Below are 22,718 nucleotides of genomic sequence, written 5' to 3'. Positions count from 1 at the left end.
CCAGACAATAAATGCAAACGTTTCCGAGAGAAATGCATCCATTGTGAAGATTTTCAGTTACGTCGATACGAAAACAATGTAGAAAAAGTTATGTTTTCTGCGGTTTTTACTACGAATTACCACATCTCGCTTTTTCTCGTGTTATGTGGCTGCCAGAGTTCGGTTCATGCAAAATCTTAAGGTCCTAGGTCAACTACAAGGCAGCAATAGCAGCAAAAACTGAATTTTCAAAAACTAAATCTTGAATTTCTGTGCCTCTTTCTTGGTGACTGCAACAACTTAGAAGCTTCTACTTCGTACAGAGTGGTACGACCGCAAACGTCATCACGCGGCATTAGTTGCCAGACGATAAATGTAAACGTTTCTTAGAGTAATGCGTCCAATGTGAAGATTTTCAGTTACGTCGATACGAAAACAATGTAGAAAACGTTATGTTTTCCGCGGTTTTTACTACGAATTACCACATCTCGCTTTTTCTCGTGTAATGTGGCTGCCGGAGTTCGGTTCATGCAAAATCTTAAGGTCCTAGGTTAACTACAAGGCAGCAAAAGCAGCCAAAAACTGAATTTTAAAAAACTAAAAGTTGAATTTCTGTGCCTCTTTCTTGGTGACTGCAACAACTTAGAAGCTTCTACTTCGTACAGAGTGGTGCGACCGCAAACCTCAGCACGCGGCATTAGTTGCCAGACAATAAATGTAAACGTTTCCGAGAGAAATGCAACCATTGTGAAGATTTTCAGTTACGTCGATACGAAAACAATGTAGAAAACGTTTTGTTTTCTGCGGTTTTTACTACGAATTACCACTTCTCGCTTTTTCTCGTGTAATGTGGCTGCCAGAGTTCGGTTCATGCAAAATCTTAAGGTCCTAGGTCAACTACAAGGCAGCAAAAGCAGCCAAAAACTGAAAGTTCAAAAACTAAAACTTGAATTTCTGTGCCTCTTTCTTGGTGACTGCAACAACTTAGAAGCTTCTACTTCGTACAGAGTGGTGCGACCGCAAACGTCATCACGCGGCATTAGTCGCCAGACGATAAATGTAAACGTTTCTGAGAGTAATGCGTCCAATATGAAGATTTTCAGTTACGTCGATACGAAAACAATGTAGAAAACGTTATGTTTTCTGCGGTTTTTACTACGAATTACCACTTCTCGCTTTTTCTAGTGTAATGTGGCTGCCAGAGTTCGGTTCATGCAAAATCTTAAGGTCCTAGGTCAACTACAAGGCAGCAAAAGCAGCCAAAAACTGAATTTTCAAAAACTAAAACTTGAATTTCTGTGCCTCTTTCTTGGTGACTGCAACAACTTAGAAGCTTCTACTTCTTATAGAGTGGTGCGACCGCAAACCTCTGCACGCGGCATTAGTTGCCAGACAATAAATGTAAACGTTTCCGAGAGAAATGCATCCATTGTGAAGATTTTCAGTTACGTCGATACGAAAACAATGTAGAAAACGTTATGTTTTCTGCGGTTTTTACTACAAATTACCACTTCTCGCTTTTTCGTGTGTAATGTGGCTGCCATAGTTCGGTTCATGCAAAATCTTAAGGTCCTAGGTGAACTACAAGGCAGCAAAAGCAGCCAAAAACTGAATTTTCAAAAACTAAAACTTGAATTTCTGTTCCTCTTTCTTGGTGACTGCAACAACTTAGAAGCTTCTACTTCGTACAGAGTGGTGCGACCGCAAACGTCATCACGCGGCATTAGTTGCCAGACGATAAATGTAAACGTTTCTGACGGTAATGCGTCCAATATGGAGATTTTCAGTTACGTCGATACGAAAACAATGTAGAAAACGTAATGTTTTCTGCGGTTTTTACTACGAATTACCACTTCTCGCTTTTTCTCGTGTAATGTGGCTGCCAGAGTTCGGTTCATGCAAAATCTTAAGGTCCTAGGTCAACTACAAGGCAGCAAAAGCAGCCAAAAACTGAATTTTCAAAAACTAAAACTTGAATTTCTGTGCCTCTTTCTTGGTGACTGCAACAACTTAGAAGCTTCTACTTCTTACAGAGTGGTGCGACCGCAAACCTCAGCACGCGGCATTAGATGCCAGACAATAAATGTAAACGTTTCCGAGAGAAATGCATCCATTGTGAAGATTTTCAGTTACGTCGATACGAAAACAATGTAGAAAACGTTATGTTTTCTGCGGTTTTTACTACAAATTACCACTTCTCGCTTTTTCTTGTGTTATGTGGCTGCCAGAGTTCGGTTCATGCAAAATCTTAAGGTCCTAGGTCAACTACAAGGCAGCAAAAGCAGCAAAAACTGAATTTTCAAAAACAAAAACTTGAATTTCTGTGCCTCTTTCTTGGTGACTGCAACAACTTAGAAGCATCTACTTCGTACAGAGTGGTGCGACCGCAAACGTCATCACGCGGCATTAGTTGCCAGACGATAAATGTAAACGTTTCTGAGAGTAATGCGTCCAATGTGAAGATTTTCAGTTACGTCGATACGAAAACAATGTAGAAAACGTAATGTTTTCTGCGGTTTTTACTACGAATTACCTCTTCTCGCTTTTTCTCGTGTAATGTGGCTGCCAGAGTTCGGTTCGTGCAAAATCTTAAGGTCCTAGGTCAACTACAAGGCAGCAATAGCAGCCAAAAACTGAATTTTCAAAAACTAAAACTTGAAATTCTGTGCCTCTTTCTTGGTGACTGCAACAACTTAGAAGCTTCTACTTCGTACAGAGTGGTGCGACCGCAAACCTCAGCACGCGGCATTAGTTGCCACACGATAAATGTAAACGTTTCCGAGAGAAATGCATCCATTGTGAAGATTTTCAGTTACGTCGATACGAAAACAATGTAGAAAACGTTATGTTTTCTGCGGTTTTTACTACGAATTACCACTTCTCGCTTTTTCTCGTGTAATGTGGCTGCCAGAGTTCGGTTCATGCAAAATCTTAAGGTCCTAGGTCAACTACAAGGCAGCAAAAGCAGCCAAAAACTGAATTTTCAAAAACTAAAACTTGAAATTCTGTGCCTCTTTCTTGGTGACTGCAACAACTTAGAAGCTTCTACTTCGTACAGAGTGGTGCGACCGCAAACCTCAGCACGCGGCATTAGTTGCCAGACAATAAATGTAAACGTTTCCGAGAGAAATGCATCCATTGTGAAGATTTTCAGTTACGTCGATACGAAAACAATGTAGAAAACGTTATGTTTTCTGCGGTTTTTACCACGAATTACCACTTCTCGCTTTTTCTCGTGTAATGTGGCTGCCAGAGTTCGGTTCATGCAAAATCTTAAGGTCCTAGGTCAACTACAACGCAGCAAAAGCAGCCAAAAACTGAATTTTCAAAAACTAAAACTTGAATTTCTGTGCCTCTTTCTTGGTGACTGCAACAACTTAGAAGCTTCTACTTCGTACAGAGTGGTGCGACCGCAAACCTCAGCACGCGGCATTAGTTGCCAACCGATAAATGTAAACGTTTACGAGAGAAATGCATCCATTGTGAAGATTTTCAGTTACGTCGATACGAAAACAATGTAGAAAACGTTATGTTTTCTGCGGTTTTTACTACGAATTACCACTTCTCGCTTTTTCTCGTGTAATGTGGCTGCCAGAGTTCGGTTCATGCAAAATCTTAAGGTCCTAGGTCAACTACAAGGCAGCAATAGCAGCAAAAACTGAATTTTCAAAAACTAAAACTTGAATTTCTGTGCCTCTTTCTTGGTGACTGCAACAACTTAGAAGCTTCTACTTCGTACAGAGTGGTGCGACCGCAAACGTCATCACGCGGCATTAGTTGCCAGACGATAAATGTAAACGTTTCTGACAGTAATGCGTCTAATATGGAGATTTTCAGTTACGTCGATACGAAAACAATGTAGAAAACGTAATGTTTTCTGCGGTTTTTACTACGAATTACCACTTCTCGCTTTTTCTCGTGTAATGTGGCTGCCAGAGTTCGGTTCATGCAAAATCTTAAGGTCCTAGGTCAACTACAAGGCAGCAAAAGCAGCCAAAAACTGAATTTTCAAAAACTAAAACTTGAATTTCTGTGCCTCTTTCTTGGTGACTGCAACAACTTAGAAGCTTCTACTTCGTGCAGAGTGGTGCGACCGCAAACGTCATCACGCGGCATTAGTTGCCAGACGATAAATGTAAACGTTTCTGAGAGTAATGCGTCCAATGTGAAGATTTTCAGTTACGTCGATACGAAAACAATGTAGAAAACGTAATGTTTTCTGCGGTTTTTACTACGAATTACCACTTCTCGCTTTTTCTCGTGTAATGTGGCTGCCAGAGTTCGGTTCGTGCAAAATCTTAAGGTCCTAGGTCAACTACAAGGCAGCAATAGCAGCCAAAAACTGAATTTTCGAAAACTAAAACTTGAAATTCTGTGCCTCTTTCTTGGTGACTGCAACAACTTAGAAGCTTCTACTTCGTACAGAGTGGTCCGACCGCAAACCTCAGCACGCGGCACTAGTTGCCAGACAATAAATGTAAACGTTTCCGAGAGAAATGCATCCATTGTGAAGATTTTCAGTTACGTCGATAAGAAAACAATGTAGAAAACGTTATGTTTTCTGCGGTTTTTACTACGAATTACCACTTCTCGCTTTTTCCCGTGTAATGTGGCTGCCAGAGTTCGGTTCATGCAAAATCTTAAGGTCCTAGGTCAACTACAAGGCAGCAAAAGCAGCCAAAAACTGAATTTTCAAAAACTAAAACTTGAAATTCTGTGCCTCTTTCTTGGTGACTGCAACAACTTAGAAGCTTCTACTTCGTACAGAGTGGTGCGACCGCAAACCTCAGCACGCGGCATTAGTTGCCAGACGATAAATGTAAACGTTTCCGAGAGAAAGGCATCCATTGTGAAGATTTTCAGTTACGTCGATACGAAAACAATGTAGAAAACGTTATGTTTTCTGCGGTTTTTACTACGAATTACCACTTCTCGCTTTATCTCGTGTAATGTGGCTGCCACAGTTCGGTTCATGCAAAATCTTAAGGTCCTAGGTCAACTACAAGGCAGCAAAAGCAGCCAAAAACTGAATTTTCAAAAACAAAAACTTGAATTTCTGTGCCTCTTTCTTGGTGACTGCAACAACTTAGAAGCTTCTACTTCGTACAGAGTGGTGCGACCGCAAACGTCATCACGCGGCATTAGCTGCCAGACGATAAATGTAAACGTTTCTGAGAGTAATGCGTCCAATATGAAGATTTTCAGTTACGTCGATACGAAAACAATGTAGAAAACGTTATGTTTTCTGCGGTTTTTACTACGAATTACCACTTCTCGCTTTTTCTCGTGTAATGTGGCTGCCAGAGTTCGGTTCATGCAAAATCTTAAGGTCCTAGGTCAACTACAAGGCAGCAAAAGCAGCCAAAAACTGAATTTTCAAAAACTAAAACCTGAATTTCTGTGCCTCTTTCTTGGTGACTGCAACAACTTAGAAGCTTCTACTTCTTACAGAGTGGTGCGACCGCAAACCTCAGCACGCGGCATTAGTTGCCAGACAATAAATGTAAACGTTTCCGAGAGAAATACATCCATTGTGAAGATTTTCAGTTACGTCGATACGAAAACAATGTAGAAAACGTTATGTTTTCTGCGGTTTTTACTACAAATTACCACTTCTCGCTTTTTCGTGTGTAATGTGGCTGCCAGAGTTCGGTTCATGCAAAATCTTAAGGTCCTAGGTCAACTACAAGGCAGCAAAAGCAGCGAAAAACTGAATTTTCAAAAACTAAAACTTGAATTTCTGTGCCTCTTTCTTGGTGACTGCAACAACTTAGAAGCTTCTACTTCGTACAGAGTGGTGCGACCGCAAACCTCAGCACGCGGCATTAGTTGCCAGACGATAAATGTAAACGTTTCCGAGAGAAATGCATCCATTGTGAAGATTTTCAGTTACGTCGATACGAAAACAATGTAGAAAACGTTATGTTTTCTGCGGTTTTTACTACGAATTACCACTTCTCGCTTTTTCTCGTGTAATGTGGCTGCCAGAGTTCGGTTCATGCAAAATCTTAAGGTCCTAGGTCAACTACAAGGCAGCAAAAGCAGCCAAAAACTGAATTTTCAAAAACAAAAACTTGAATTTCTGTGCCTCTTTCTTGGTGACTGCAACAACTTAGAAGCTTCTACTTCGTACAGAGTGGTGCGACCGCAAACGTCATCACGCGGCATTAGTTGCCAGACGATAAATGTAAACGTTTCTGAGAGTAATGCGTCCAATATGAAGATTTTCAGTTACGTCGATACGAAAACAATGTAGAAAACGTTATGTTTTCTGCGGTTTTTACTACGAATTACCACTTCTCGCTTTTTCTCGTGTAATGTGGCTGCTAGAGTTCGGTTCATGCAAAATCTTAAGGTCCTAGGTCAACTACAAGGCAGCAAAAGCAGCCAAAAACTGAATTTTCAAAAACTAAAACCTGAATTTCTGTGCCTCTTTCTTGGTGACTGCAACAACTTAGAAGCTTCTACTTCTTACAGAGTGGTGCGACCGCAAACCTCAGCACGCGGCATTAGTTGCCAGACAATAAATGTAAACGTTTCCGAGAGAAATGCATCCATTGTGAAGATTTTCAGTTACGTCGATACGAAAACAATGTAGAAAACGTTATGTTTTCTGCGGTTTTTACTACAAATTACCACTTCTCGCTTTTTCGTGTGTAATGTGGCTGCCAGAGTTCGGTTCATGCAAAATCTTAAGGTCCTAGGTCAACTACAAGGCAGCAAAAGCAGCGAAAAACTGAATTTTCAAAAACTAAAACTTGAATTTCTGTGCCTCTTTCTTGGTGACTGCAACAACTTAGAAGCATCTACTTCGTACAGAGTGGTGCGACTGCAAACGTCATCACGCTGCATTAGTTGCCAGACGATAAATGTAAACGTTTCTGAGAGTAATGCGTCCAATGTGAAGATTTTCAGTTACGTCGATACGAAAACAATGTAGAAAACGTTATGTTTTCTGCGGTTTTTACTACGAATTACCACTTCTCGCTTTTTCTCGTGTAATGTGGCTGCCAGAGTTCGGTTCATGCAAAATCTTAAGGTCCTAGGTCAACTACAAGGCATCAAAAGCAGCCAAAAACTGAATTTTCAAAAACTAAAACTTGAATTTCTGTGCCTCTTTCTTGGTGACTGCAACAACTTAGAAGCTTCTACTTCTTACAGAGTGGTGCGACCGCAAACCTCAGCACGCGGCATTAGTTGCCAGACAATAAATGTAAACGTTTCCGAGAGAAATGCAACCATTGTGAAGATTTTCAGTTACGTCGATACGAAAACAATGTAGAAAACGTTATGTTTTCTGCGGTTTTTACTACAAATTACCACTTCTCGCTTTTTCGTGTGTAATGTGGCTGCCATAGTTCGGTTCATGCAAAATCTTAAGGTCCTAGGTCAACTACAAGGCAGCAAAAGCAGCGAAAAACTGAATTTTCAAAAACTAAAACTTGAATTTCTGTGCCTCTTTCTTGGTGACTGCAACAACTTAGAAGCATCTACTTCGTACAGAGTGGTGCGACTGCAAACGTCATCACGCTGCATTAGTTGCCAGACGATAAATGTAAACGTTTCTGAGAGTAATGCGTCCAATGTGAAGATTTTCAGTTACGTCGATACGAAAACAATGTAGAAAACGTTATGTTTTCTGCGGTTTTTACTACGAATTACCACTTCTCGCTTTTTCTCGTGTAATGTGGCTGCCAGAGTTCGGTTCATGCAAAATCTTAAGGTCCTAGGTCAACTACAAGGCAGCAAACGCAGCCAAAAACCGAATTTTCAAAAACAAAAACTTGAATTTCTGTGCCTCTTTCTTGGTGACTGCAACAACTTAGAAGCTTCTACTTCGTACAGAGTGGTGCGACCGCAAACCTCAGCACGCGGCATTAGTTGCCACACGATAAATGTAAACGTTTCTGACAGTAATGCGTCCAATATGAAGATTTTCAGTTACGTCGATACGAAAACAATGTAGAAAACGTAATGTTTTCTGCGGTTTTTACTACGAATTACCACTTCTCGCTTTTTCTCGTGTAATGTGGCTGCCATAGTTCGGTTCATGCAAAATCTTAAGGTCCTAGGTCAACTACAAGGCAGCAAAAGCAGCCAAAAACTGAATTTTCAAAAACTAAAACTTGAATTTCTGTGCCTCTTTCTTGGTGACTGCAACAACTTAGAAGCTTCTACTTCTTACAGAGTGGTGCGACCGCAAACCTCAGCACGCGGCATTAGTTGCCAGACAATAAATGTAAACGTTTCCGAGAGAAATGCAACCATTGTGAAGATTTTCAGTTACGTCGATACGAAAACAATGTAGAAAACGTTATGTTTTCTGCGGTTTTTACTACAAATTACCACTTCTCGCTTTTTCGTGTGTAATGTGGCTGCCATAGTTCGGTTCATGCAAAATCTTAAGGTCCTAGGTCAACTACAAGGCAGCAAAAGCAGCCAAAAACTGAATTTTCAAAAACTTAAACTTGAATTTCTGTGCCTCTTTCTTGGTGACTGCAACAACTTAGAAGCTTCTACTTCTTACAGAGTGGTGCGACCGCAAACGTCATCACGCTGCATTAGTTGCCAGACGATAAATGTAAACGTTTCCGAGAGAAATGCATCCATTGTGAAGATTTTCAGTTACGTCGATACGAAAACAATGTAGAAAACGTTATGTTTTCTGCGGTTTTTACTACAAATTACCACTTCTCGCTTTTTCGTGTGTAATGTGGCTGCCATAGTTCGGTTCATGCAAAATCTTAAGGTCCTAGGTCAACTACAAGGCAGCAAAACAGCCAAAAACTGAATTTTCAAAAACTAAAACTTGAATTTCTGTGCCTCTTTCTTGGTGACTGCAACAACTTAGAAGCTTCTACTTCTTACAGAGTGGTGCGACCGCAAACGTCATCACGCTGCATTAGTTGCCAGACGATAAATGTAAACGTTTCCGAGAGAAATGCATCCATTGTGAAGATTTTCAGTTACGTCGATACGAAAACAATGTAGAAAACGTTATGTTTTCTGCGGTTTTTACTACGAATTACCACTTCTCGCTTTTTCTCGTGTAATGTGGCTGCCAGAGTTCGGTTCATGCAAAATCTTAAGGTCCTAGGTCAACTACAAGGCAGCAAAAGTAGCCAAAAACCGAATTTTCAAAAACAAAAACTTGAATTTCTGTGCCTCTTTCTTGGTGACTGCAACAACTTAGAAGCTTCTACTTCGTACAGAGTGGTGCGACCGCAAACCTCAGCACGCGGCATTAGTTGCCACACGATAAATGTAAACGTTTCTGACAGTAATGCGTCCAATATGAAGATTTTCAGTTACGTCGATACGAAAACAATGTAGAAAACGTTATGTTTTCTGCGGTTTTTACTACGAATTACCACTTCTCGCTTTTTCTCGTGTAATGTGGCTGCCAGAGTTCGGTTCATGCAAAATCTTAAGGTCCTAGGTCAACTACAAGGCAGCAAAAGCAGCCAAAAACTGAATTTTCAAAAACTAAAACTTGAAATTCTGTGCCTCTTTCTTGGTGACTGCAACAACTTAGAAGCTTCTACTTCGTACAGAGTGGTGCGACCGCAAACCTCAGCACGCGGCATTAGTTGCCAGACAATAAATGTAAACGTTTCCGAGAGAAATGCATCCATTGTGAAGATTTTCAGTTACGTCGATACGAAAACAATGTAGAAAACGTTATGTTTTCTGCGGTTTTTACCACGAATTACCACTTCTCGCTTTTTCTCGTGTAATGTGGCTGCCAGAGTTCGGTTCATGCAAAATCTTTAGGTCCTAGGTCAACTACAAGGCAGCAAAAGCAGCCAAAAACTGAATTTTCAAAAACTAAAACTTGAATTTCTGTGCCTCTTTCTTGGTGACTGCAACAACTTAGAAGCTTCTACTTCGTACAGAGTGGTGCGACCGCAAACCTCAGCACGCGGCATTAGTTGCCAACCGATAAATGTAAACGTTTACGAGAGAAATGCATCCATTGTGAAGATTTTCAGTTACGTCGATACGAAAACAATGTAGAAAACGTTATGTTTTCTGCGGTTTTTACTACGAAATACCACTTCTCGCTTTTTCTCGTGTAATGTGGCTGCCAGAGTTCGGTTCATGCAAAATCTTAAGGTCCTAGGTCAACTACAAGGCAGCAATAGCAGCAAAAACTGAATTTTCAAAAATTAAAACTTGAATTTCTGTGCCTCTTTCTTGGTGACTGCAACAACTTAGAAGCTTCTACTTCGTACAGAGTGGTGCGACCGCAAACCTCAGCACGCGGCACTAGTTGCCAGACAATAAATGTAAACGTTTCCGAGAGAAATGCATCCATTGTGAAGATTTTCAGTTACGTCGATACGAAAACAATGTAGAAAAAGTTATGTTTTCTGCGGTTTTTACTACGAATTACCACTTCTCGCTTTTTCTCGTGTAATGTGGCTGCCAGAGTTCGGTTCATGCAAAATCTTAAGGTCCTAGGTCAACTACAAGGCAGCAAAAGCAGCCAAAAACTGAATTTTCAAAAACTAAAACTTGAATTTCTGTGCCTCTTTCTTGGTGACTGCAACAACTTAGAAGCTTCTACTTCGTACAGAGTGGTGCGACTGCAAACCTCAGCACGCGGCATTAGTTGCCAGACGATAAATGTAAACGTTTCCGAGAGAAATGCATCCATTGTGAAGATTTTCAGTTACGTCGATAAGAAAACAATGTAGAAAACGTTATGTTTTCTGCGGTTTTTACTACGAATTACCACTTCTCGCTTTTTCTCGTGTAATGTGGCTGCCAGAGTTCGGTTCATGCAAAATCTTAAGGTCCTAGGTCAACTACAAGGCAGCAAAAGCAGCCAAAAACTGAATTTTCAAAAACTAAAACTTGAAATTCTGTGCCTCTTTCTTGGTGACTGCAACAACTTAGAAGCTTCTACTTCGTACAGAGTGGTGCGACCGCAAACGTCATCACGCGGCATTAGTTGCCAGACGATAAATGTAAACGTTTCTGAGAGTAATGCGTCCAATATGAAGATTTTCGGTTACGTCGATACGAAAACAATGTAGAAAACGTTATGTTTTCTGCGGTTTTTACTACGAATTACCACTTCTCGCTTTTTCTCGTGTAATGTGGCTGCCAGAGTTCGGTTCATGCAAAATCTTAAGGTCCTAGGTCAACTACAAGGCAGCAAAAGCAGCCAAAAACTGAATTTTCAAAAACTAAAACCTGAATTTCTGTGCCTCTTTCTTGGTGACTGCAACAACTTAGAAGCTTCTACTTCTTACAGAGTGGTGCGACCGCAAACCTCAGCACGCGGCATTAGTTGCCAGACAATAAATGTAAACGTTTCCGAGAGAAATGCATCCATTGTGAAGATTTTCAGTTACGTCGATACGAAAACAATGTAGAAAACGTTATGTTTTCTGCGGTTTTTACTACAAATTACCACTTCTCGCTTTTTCGTGCGTAATGTGGCTGCCAGAGTTCGGTTCATGCAAAATCTTAAGGTCCTAGGTCAACTACAAGGCAGCAAAAGCAGCGAAAAACTGAATTTTCAAAAACTAAAACTTGAATTTCTGTGCCTCTTTCTTGGTGACTGCAACAACTTAGAAGCATCTACTTCGTACAGAGTGGTGCGACTGCAAACGTCATCACGCTGCATTAGTTGCCAGACGATAAATGTAAACGTTTCTGAGAGTAATGCGTCCAATGTGAAGATTTTCAGTTACGTCGATACGAAAACAATGTAGAAAACGTTATGTTTTCTGCGGTTTTTACTACGAATTACCACTTCTCGCTTTTTCTCGTGTAATGTGGCTGCCAGAGTTCGGTTCATGCAAAATCTTAAGGTCCTAGGTCAACTACAAGGCATCAAAAGCAGCCAAAAACTGAATTTTCAAAAACTAAAACTTGAATTTCTGTGCCTCTTTCTTGGTGACTGCAACAACTTAGAAGCTTCTACTTCTTACAGAGTGGTGCGACCGCAAACCTCAGCACGCGGCATTAGTTGCCAGACAATAAATGTAAACGTTTCCGAGAGAAATGCAACCATTGTGAAGATTTTCAGTTACGTCGATACGAAAACAATGTAGAAAACGTTATGTTTTCTGCGGTTTTTACTACAAATTACCATTTCTCGCTTTTTCGTGTGTAATGTGGCTGCCATAGTTCGGTTCATGCAAAATCTTAAGGTCCTAGGTCAACTACAAGGCAGCAAAAGCAGCCAAAAACTGAATTTTCAAAAACTAAAACCTGAATTTCTGTGCCTCTTTCTTGGTGACTGCAACAACTTAGAAGCTTCTACTTCGTACAGAGTGGTGCGACCGCAAACCTCAGCACGCGGCATTAGTTGCCACACGATAAATGTAAACGTTTCTGACAGTAATGCGTCCAATATGAAGATTTTCAGTTACGTCGATACGAAAACAATGTAGAAAACGTTATGTTTTCTGCGGTTTTTACTACAAATTACCACTTCTCGCTTTTTCGTGTGTAATGTGGCTGCCAGAGTTCGGTTCATGCAAAATCTTAAGGTCCTAGGTCAACTACAAGGCAGCAAAAGCAGCGAAAAACTGAATTTTCAAAAACTAAAACTTGAATTTCTGTGCCTCTTTCTTGGTGACTGCAACAACTTAGAAGCATCTACTTCGTACAGAGTGGTGCGACTGCAAACGTCATCACGCTGCATTAGTTGCCAGACGATAAATGTAAACGTTTCTGAGAGTAATGCGTCCAATGTGAAGATTTTCAGTTACGTCGATACGAAAACAATGTAGAAAACGTTATGTTTTCTGCGGTTTTTACTACGAATTACCACTTCTCGCTTTTTCTCGTGTAATGTGGCTGCCAGAGTTCGGTTCATGCAAAATCTTAAGGTCCTAGGTCAACTACAAGGCAGCAAAAGCAGCCAAAAACCGAATTTTCAAAAACAAAAACTTGAATTTCTGTGCCTCTTTCTTGGTGACTGCAACAACTTAGAAGCTTCTACTTCGTACAGAGTGGTGCGACCGCAAACCTCAGCACGCGGCATTAGTTGCCACACGATAAATGTAAACGTTTCTGACAGTAATGCGTCCAATATGAAGATTTTCAGTTACGTCGATACGAAAACAATGTAGAAAACGTAATGTTTTCTGCGGTTTTTACTACGAATTACCACTTCTCGCTTTTTCTCGTGTAATGTGGCTGCCATAGTTCGGTTCATGCAAAATCTTAAGGTCCTAGGTCAACTACAAGGCAGCAAAAGCAGCCAAAAACTGAATTTTCAAAAACTAAAACTTGAATTTCTGTGCCTCTTTCTTGGTGACTGCAACAACTTAGAAGCTTCTACTTCTTACAGAGTGGTGCGACCGCAAACCTCAGCACGCGGCATTAGTTGCCAGACAATAAATGTAAACGTTTCCGAGAGAAATGCAACCATTGTGAAGATTTTCAGTTACGTCGATACGAAAACAATGTAGAAAACGTTATGTTTTCTGCGGTTTTTACTACAAATTACCACTTCTCGCTTTTTCGTGTGTAATGTGGCTGCCATAGTTCGGTTCATGCAAAATCTTAAGGTCCTAGGTCAACTACAAGGCAGCAAAAGCAGCCAAAAACTGAATTTTCAAAAACTTAAACTTGAATTTCTGTGCCTCTTTCTTGGTGACTGCAACAACTTAGAAGCTTCTACTTCTTACAGAGTGGTGCGACCGCAAACGTCATCACGCTGCATTAGTTGCCAGACGATAAATGTAAACGTTTCCGAGAGAAATGCATCCATTGTGAAGATTTTCAGTTACGTCGATACGAAAACAATGTAGAAAACGTTATGTTTTCTGCGGTTTTTACTACAAATTACCACTTCTCGCTTTTTCGTGTGTAATGTGGCTGCCATAGTTCGGTTCATGCAAAATCTTAAGGTCCTAGGTCAACTACAAGGCAGCAAAAGCAGCCAAAAACTGAATTTTCAAAAACTAAAACTTGAATTTCTGTGCCTCTTTCTTGGTGACTGCAACAACTTAGAAGCTTCTACTTCTTACAGAGTGGTGCGACCGCAAACGTCATCACGCTGCATTAGTTGCCAGACGATAAATGTAAACGTTTCCGAGAGAAATGCATCCATTGTGAAGATTTTCAGTTACGTCGATACGAAAACAATGTAGAAAACGTTATGTTTTCTGCGGTTTTTACTACAAATTACCACTTCTCGCTTTTTCGTGTGTAATGTGGCTGCCATCGTTCGGTTCATGCAAAATCTTAAGGTCCTAGGTCAACTACAAGGCAGCAAAAGCAGCCAAAAACTGAATTTTCAAAAACTAAAACCTGAATTTCTGTGCCTCTTTCTTGGTGACTGCAACAACTTAGAAGCTTCTACTTCGTACAGAGTGGTGCGACCGCAAACCTCAGCACGCGGCATTAGTTGCCACACGATAAATGTAAACGTTTCTGACAGTAATGCGTCCAATATGAAGATTTTCAGTTACGTCGATACGAAAACAATGTAGAAAACGTTATGTTTTCTGCGGTTTTTACTACAAATTACCACTTCTCGCTTTTTCGTGTGTAATGTGGCTGCCAGAGTTCGGTTCATGCAAAATCTTAAGGTCCTAGGTCAACTACAAGGCAGCAAAAGCAGCGAAAAACTGAATTTTCAAAAACTAAAACTTGAATTTCTGTGCCTCTTTCTTGGTGACTGCAACAACTTAGAAGCATCTACTTCGTACAGAGTGGTGCGACTGCAAACGTCATCACGCTGCATTAGTTGCCAGACGATAAATGTAAACGTTTCTGAGAGTAATGCGTCCAATGTGAAGATTTTCAGTTACGTCGATACGAAAACAATGTAGAAAACGTTATGTTTTCTGCGGTTTTTACTACGAATTACCACTTCTCGCTTTTTCTCGTGTAATGTGGCTGCCAGAGTTCGGTTCATGCAAAATCTTAAGGTCCTAGGTCAACTACAAGGCAGCAAAAGCAGCCAAAAACCGAATTTTCAAAAACAAAAACTTGAATTTCTGTGCCTCTTTCTTGGTGACTGCAACAACTTAGAAGCTTCTACTTCGTACAGAGTGGTGCGACCGCAAACCTCAGCACGCGGCATTAGTTGCCACACGATAAATGTAAACGTTTCTGACAGTAATGCGTCCAATATGAAGATTTTCAGTTACGTCGATACGAAAACAATGTAGAAAACGTAATGTTTTCTGCGGTTTTTACTACGAATTACCACTTCTCGCTTTTTCTCGTGTAATGTGGCTGCCATAGGTCGGTTCATGCAAAATCTTAAGGTCCTAGGTCAACTACAAGGCAGCAAAAGCAGCCAAAAACTGAATTTTCAAAAACTAAAACTTGAATTTCTGTGCCTCTTTCTTGGTGACTGCAACAACTTAGAAGCTTCTACTTCTTACAGAGTGGTGCGACCGCAAACCTCAGCACGCGGCATTAGTTGCCAGACAATAAATGTAAACGTTTCCGAGAGAAATGCAACCATTGTGAAGATTTTCAGTTACGTCGATACGAAAACAATGTAGAAAACGTTATGTTTTCTGCGGTTTTTACTACAAATTACCACTTCTCGCTTTTTCGTGTGTAATGTGGCTGCCATAGTTCGGTTCATGCAAAATCTTAAGGTCCTAGGTCAACTACAAGGCAGCAAAAGCAGCCAAAAACTGAATTTTCAAAAACTTAAACTTGAATTTCTGTGCCTCTTTCTTGGTGACTGCAACAACTTAGAAGCTTCTACTTCTTACAGAGTGGTGCGACCGCAAACGTCATCACGCTGCATTAGTTGCCAGACGATAAATGTAAACGTTTCCGAGAGAAATGCATCCATTGTGAAGATTTTCAGTTACGTCGATACGAAAACAATGTAGAAAACGTTATGTTTTCTGCGGTTTTTACTACAAATTACCACTTCTCGCTTTTTCGTGTGTAATGTGGCTGCCATAGTTCGGTTCATGCAAAATCTTAAGGTCCTAGGTCAACTACAAGGCAGCAAAAGCAGCCAAAAACTGAATTTTCAAAAACTAAAACTTGAATTTCTGTGCCTCTTTCTTGGTGACTGCAACAACTTAGAAGCTTCTACTTCTTACAGAGTGGTGCGACCGCAAACGTCATCACGCTGCATTAGTTGCCAGACGATAAATGTAAACGTTTCCGAGAGAAATGCATCCATTGTGAAGATTTTCAGTTACGTCGATACGAAAACAATGTAGAAAACGTTATGTTTTCTGCGGTTTTTACTACAAATTACCACTTCTCGCTTTTTCGTGTGTAATGTGGCTGCCATCGTTCGGTTCATGCAAAATCTTAAGGTCCTAGGTCAACTACAAGGCAGCAAAAGCAGCCAAAAACTGAATTTTCAAAAACTAAAACTTGAATTTCTGTGCCTCTTTCTTGGTGACTGCAACAACTTAGAAGCTTCTACTTCGTACAGAGTGGTGCGACCGCAAACGTCATCACGCGGCATTAGTTGCCAGACGATAAATGTAAACGTTTCTGACAGTAATGCGTCCAATATGAAGATTTTCAGTTACGTCGATACGAAAACAATGTAGAAAACGTAATGTTTTCTGCGGTTTTTACTACGAATTACCACTTCTCGCTTTTTCTCGTGTAATGTGGCTGCCAGAGTTCGGTTCATGCAAAATCTTAAGGTCCTAGGTCAACTACAAGGCAGCAAAAGCAGCCAAAAACTGAATTTTCAAAAACTAAAACTTGAATTTCTGTGCCTCTTTCTTGGTGACTGCAACAACTTAGAAGCTTCTACTTCGTACAGAGTGGTGCGACTGCAAACCTCAGCACGCGGCATTAGTTGCCAGACGATAAATGTAAACGTTTCCGAGAGAAATGCATCCATTGTGAAGATTTTCAGTTACGTCGATAAGAAAACAATGTAGAAAACGTTATGTTTTCTGCGGTGTTTACTACGAATTACCACTTCTCGCTTTTTCTCGTGTAATGTGGCTGCCAGAGTTCGGTTCATGCAAAATCTTAAGGTCCTAGGTCAACTACAAGGCAGCAAAAGCAGCCAAAAACTGAATTATCAAAAACTAAAACTTGAAATTCTGTGCCTCTTTCTTGGTGACTGCAACAACTTAGAAGCTTCTACTTCGTACAGAGTGGTGCGACCGCAAACCTCAGCAAGCGGCATTAGTTGCTAGACGATAAATGTAAACGTTTCCGAGAGAAATGCATCCATTGTGAAGATTTTCAGTTACGTCGATACGAAAACAATGTAGAAAACGTTATGTTTTCTGCGGTTTTTGCTACGAATTACCACTTCTCGCTTTTTCTCGTGTAATGTGGCTGCCAGAGTTCGGTTTATGCAAAATCTTAAGGTCCTAGGTCAACTACAAGGCAGCAAAAGCAGCCAAAAACTGAATTTTCAAAAACAAAAACTTGAATTTCTGTGCCTCTTTCTTGGTGACTGCAACAACTTAGAAGCTTCTACTTCGTACAGAGTGGTGCGACCGCAAACGTCATCACGCGGCATTAGTTGCCAGACGATAAATGTAAACGTTTCTGAGAGTAATGCGTCCAATATGAAGATTTTCAGTTACGTCGATACGAAAACAATGTAGAAAACGTTATGTTTTCTGCGGTTTTTACTACGAATTACCACTTCTCGCTTTTTCTCGTGTAATGTGGCTGCCAGAGTTCGGTTCATGCAAAATCTTAAGGTCCTAGGTCAACTACAAGGCAGCAAAAGCAGCCAAAAACTGGATTTTCAAAAACTAAAACCTGAATTTCTGTGCCTCTTTCTTGGTGACTGCATCAACTTAGAAGCTTCTACTTCTTACAGAGTGGTGCGACCGCAAACCTCAGCACGCGGCATTAGTTGCCAGACAATAAATGTAAACGTTTCCGAGAGAAATGCATCCATTGTGAAGATTTTCAGTTACGTCGATACGAAAACAATGTAGAAAACGTTATGTTTTCTGCGGTTTTTACTACAAATTACCACTTCTCGCTTTTTCGTGTGTAATGTGGCTGCCAGAGTTCGGTTCATGCAAAATCTTAAGGTCCTAGGTCAACTACAAGGCAGCAAAAGCAGCGAAAAACTGAATTTTCAAAAACTAAAACTTGAATTTCTGTGCCTCTTTCTTGGTGACTGCAACAACTTAGAAGCATCTACTTCGTACAGAGTGGTGCGACTGCAAACGTCATCACGCGGCATTAGTTGCCAGACGATAAATGTAAACGTTTCTGAGAGTAATGCGCCCAATGTGAAGATTTTCAGTTACGTCGATACGAAAACAATGTAGAAAACGTTATGTTTTCTGCGGTTTTTACTACGAATTACCACTTCTCGCTTTTTCTCGTGTAATGTGGCTGCCAGAGTTCGGTTCATGCAAAATCTTAAGGTCCTAGGTCAACTACAAGGCAGCAAAAGCAGCCAAAAACCGAATTTTCAAAAACAAAAACTTGAATTTCTGTGCCTCTTTCTTGGTGACTGCAACAACTTAGAAGCTTCTACTTCTTACAGAGTGGTGCGACCGCAAACGTCATCACGCTGCATTAGTTGCCAGACGATAAATGTAAACGTTTCCGAGAGAAATGCATCCATTGTGAAGATTTTCAGTTACGTCGATACGAAAACAATGTAGAAAACGTTATGTTTTCTGCGGTTTTTACTACAAATTACCACTTCTCGCTTTTTCGTGTGTAATGTGGCTGCCATAGTTCGGTTCATGCAAAATCTTAAGGTCCTAGGTCAACTACAAGGCAGCAAAAGCAGCCAAAAACTGAATTTTCAAAAACTAAAACTTGAATTTCTGTGCCTCTTTCTTGGTGACTGCAACAACTTAGAAGCTTCTACTTCGTACAGAGTGGTGCGACCGCAAACGTCATCACGCGGCATTAGTTGCCAGACGATAAATGTAAACGTTTCTGACAGTAATGCGTCCAATATGAAGATTTTCAGTTACGTCGATACGAAAACAATGTAGAAAACGTAATGTTTTCTGCGGTTTTTACTACGAATTACCTTTTCTCGCTTTTTCTCGTGTAATGTGGCTGCCAGAGTTCGGTTCATGCAAAATCTTAAGGTCCTAGGTCAACTACAAGGCAGCAAAAGCAGCCAAAAACTGAATTTTCAAAAACTAAAACTTGAATTTCTGTGCCTCTTTCTTGGTGACTGCAACAACTTAGAAGCTCCTACTTCGTACAGAGTGGTGCGACCGCTGACCTCAGCACGCGGCATTAGTTGCCACACGATAAATGTAAACGTTTCCGAGAGAAATGCATCCATTGTGAAGATTTTCAGTTACGTCGATACGAAAACAATGTAGAAAACGTTATGTTTTCTGCGGTTTTTACTACGAATTACCACTTCTCGCTTTTTCTCGTGTAATGTGGCTGCCAGAGTTCGGTTCATGCAAAATCTTAAGGTCCTAGGTCAACTACAAGGCAGCAAAAGCAGCCAAAAACTGAAATTTCAAAAACTAAAACTTGAATTTCTGTGCCTCTTTCTTGGTGACTGCAACAACTTAGAAGCTTCTACTTCGTACAGAGTGGTGCGACCGCAAACCTCAGCACGCGGCATTAGTTGCCAGACAATAAATGTAAACGTTTCCGAGAGAAATGCATTCATTGTGAAGATTTTCAGTTACGTCGATACGAAAACAATGTAGAAAACGTCATGTTTTCTGCGGTTTTTACTACGAATTACCACATCTCGCTTTTTCTCGTGTAATGTGGCTGCCAGAGTTCGGTTCATGCAAAATCTTAAGGTCCTAGGTCAACTACAAGGCAGCAAAAGCAGCCAAAAACTGAATTTTCAAAAACAAAAACTTGAATTTCTGTGCCTCTTTCTTGGTGACTGCAACAACTTAGAAGCTTCTACTTCGTACAGAGTGGTGCGACTGCAAACCTCAGCACGCGGCATTAGTTGCCAGACGATAAATGTAAACGTTTCCGAGAGAAATGCATCCATTGTGAAGATTTTCAGTTACGTCGATAAGAAAACAATGTAGAAAACGTTATGTTTTCTGCGGTTTTTACTACGAATTACCACTTCTCGCTTTTTCTCGTGTAATGTGGCTGCCAGAGTTCGGTTCATGCAAAATCTTAAGGTCCTAGGTCAACTACAAGGCAGCAAAAGCAGCCAAAAACTGAATTTTCAAAAACTAAAACTTGAAATTCTGTGCCTCTTTCTTGGTGACTGCGACAACTTAGAAGCTTCTACTTCGTACAGAGTGGTGCGACCGCAAACCTCAGCACGCGGCATTAGTTGCCAGACGATAAATGTAAACGTTTCCGAGAGAAATGCATCCATTGTGAAGATTTTCAGTTACGTCGATACGAAAACAATGTAGAAAACGTTATGTTTTCTGCGGTTTTTACTACGAATTACCACTTCTCGCTTTTTCTCGTGTAATGTGGCTGCCAGAGTTCGGTTCATGCAAAATCTTAAGGTCCTAGGTCAACTACAAGGCAGCAAAAGCAGCCAAAAACTGAATTTTCAAAAACAAAAACTTGAATTTCTGTGCCTCTTTCTTGGTGACTGCAACAACTTAGAAGCTTCTACTTCGTACAGAGTGGTGCGACCGCAAACGTCATCACGCGGCATTAGTGTCCAGACGATGAATGTAAACGTTTCTGACAGTAATGCGTCCAATATGAAGATTTTCAGTTACGTCGATACGAAAACAATGTAGAAAACGTAATGTTTTCTGCGGTTCTTACTACGAATTACCACTTCTCGCTTTTTCTCGTGTAATGTGGCTGCCAGAGTTCGGTTCATGCAAAATCTTAAGGTCCTAGGTCAACTACAAGGCAGCAAAAGCAGCCAAAAACTGAATTTTCAAAAACTAAAACTTGAATTTCTGTGCCTCTTTCTTGGTGACTGCAACAACTTAGAAGCTTCTACTTCTTACAGAGTGGTGCGACCGCAAACCTCAGCACGCGGCATTAGTTGCCAGACAATAAATGTAAACGTTTCCGAGAGAAATGCATCCATTGTGAAGATTTTCAGTTACGTCATTTCGAAAACAAATGTTGAAAACGTTATGTTTTCTGCGGTTTTTACTACGAATTACCACTTCTCGCTTTTTCTCGTGTAATGTGGCTGCCAGAGTTCGGTTCATGCAAAATCTTAAGGTCCTAGGTCAACTACAAGGCAGCAAAAGCAGCCAAAAACTGAATTCTCAAAAACAATGACTTGAATTTCTGTGCCTCTTTCTTGGTGACTGCAACAACTTAGAAGCATCTACTTCGTACAGAGTGGTGCGACCGCAAACGTCATCACGCGGCATTAGTTGCCAGACGATAAATGTAAACGTTTCTGAGAGTAATGCGTCCAAAGTGAAGATTTTCAGTTACGTCGATACGAAAACAATGTAGAAAACGTTATGTTTTCTGCGGTTTTTACTACGAATTACCACTTCTCGCTTTTTCTCGTGTAATGTGGCTGCCAGAGTTCGGTTCATGCAAAATCTTAAGGTCCTAGGTCAACTACAAGGCAGCAAAAGCAGCCAAAAACTGAATTTTCAAAAACAAAAACTTGAATTTCTGTGCCTCTTTCCTGGTGACTGCAACAACTTAGAAGCATCTACTTCGTACAGAGTGGTGCGACCGCAAACCTCAGCACGCGGCATTAGTTGCCAGACAATAAATGTAAACTTTTCCGAGAGAAATGCATCCATTGTGAAGATTTTCAGTTACGTCATTTCGAAAACAAATGTAGAAAACGTTATGTTTTCTGCGGTTTTTACTACGAATTACCACTTCGCGCTTTTTCTCGTGTAATGTGGCTGCCAGAGTTCGGTTCATGCAAAATCTTAAGGTCCTAGGTCAACTACAAGGCAGCAAAAGCAGCCAAAAACTGAATTTTCAAAAACAAAAACTTGAATTTCTGTGCCTCTTTCCTGGTGACTGCAACAACTTAGAAGCATCTACTTCGTACAGAGTGGTGCGACCGCAAACCTCAGCACGCGGCATTAGTTGCCAGACAATAAATGTAAACGTTTCCGAGAGAAATGCATCCATTGTGAAGATTTTCGGTTACGTCGATACGAAAACAATGTGGAAAACGTTATGTTTTCTGCGGTTTTTACTACAAATTACCACTTCTCGCATTTCTTGTGTAATGTGGCTGCCAGAGTTCGGTTCATGCAAAATCTTAAGGTCCTAGGTCAACTACAAGGCTGCAAAAGCAGCCAAAAACTGAATTTTCAAAAACAAAAACTTGAATTTCTGTGCCTCTTTCCTGGTGACTGCAACAACTTAGAAGCATCTACTTCGTACAGAGTGGTGCGACCGCAAACGTCATCACGCGGCATTAGTTGCCAGACGATAAATGTAAAAGTTTCTGAGAGTAATGCATCCAATGTGAAGATTTTCAGTTACGTCGATACGAAAACAATGTAGAAAACGTTATGTTTTCTGCGGTTTTTACTACGAATTACCACTTCTCGCTTTTTCTCGTGTAATGTGGCTGACATAGTTCGGTTCATGCAAAATCTTAAGGTCCTAGGTCAACTACAAGGCAGCAAAAGCAGCCAAAAACCGAATTTTCAAAAACAAAAACTTGAATTTCTGTGCCTCTTTCTTGGTGACTGCAACAACTTAGAAGCTTCTACTTCGTACAGAGTGGTGCGACCACAAACCTCAGCACGCGGCATTAGTTGCCAGACAATAAATGTTAACGGTTCCGAGAGAAATGCATCCATTGTGAAGATTTTCAGTTACGTCATTTCGAAAACAAATGTTGAAAACGTTATGTTTTCTGCGGTTTTTACTACGAATTACCACTTCTCGCTTTTTCTCGTGTAATGTGG

Source organism: Schistocerca serialis, unplaced genomic scaffold (assembly GCF_023864345.2).
Source record: "Schistocerca serialis cubense isolate TAMUIC-IGC-003099 unplaced genomic scaffold, iqSchSeri2.2 HiC_scaffold_1351, whole genome shotgun sequence".
Lineage (NCBI taxonomy): Eukaryota > Metazoa > Arthropoda > Insecta > Orthoptera > Acrididae > Schistocerca > Schistocerca serialis.
Note: the sequence above shows the minus strand (reverse complement) of the source record.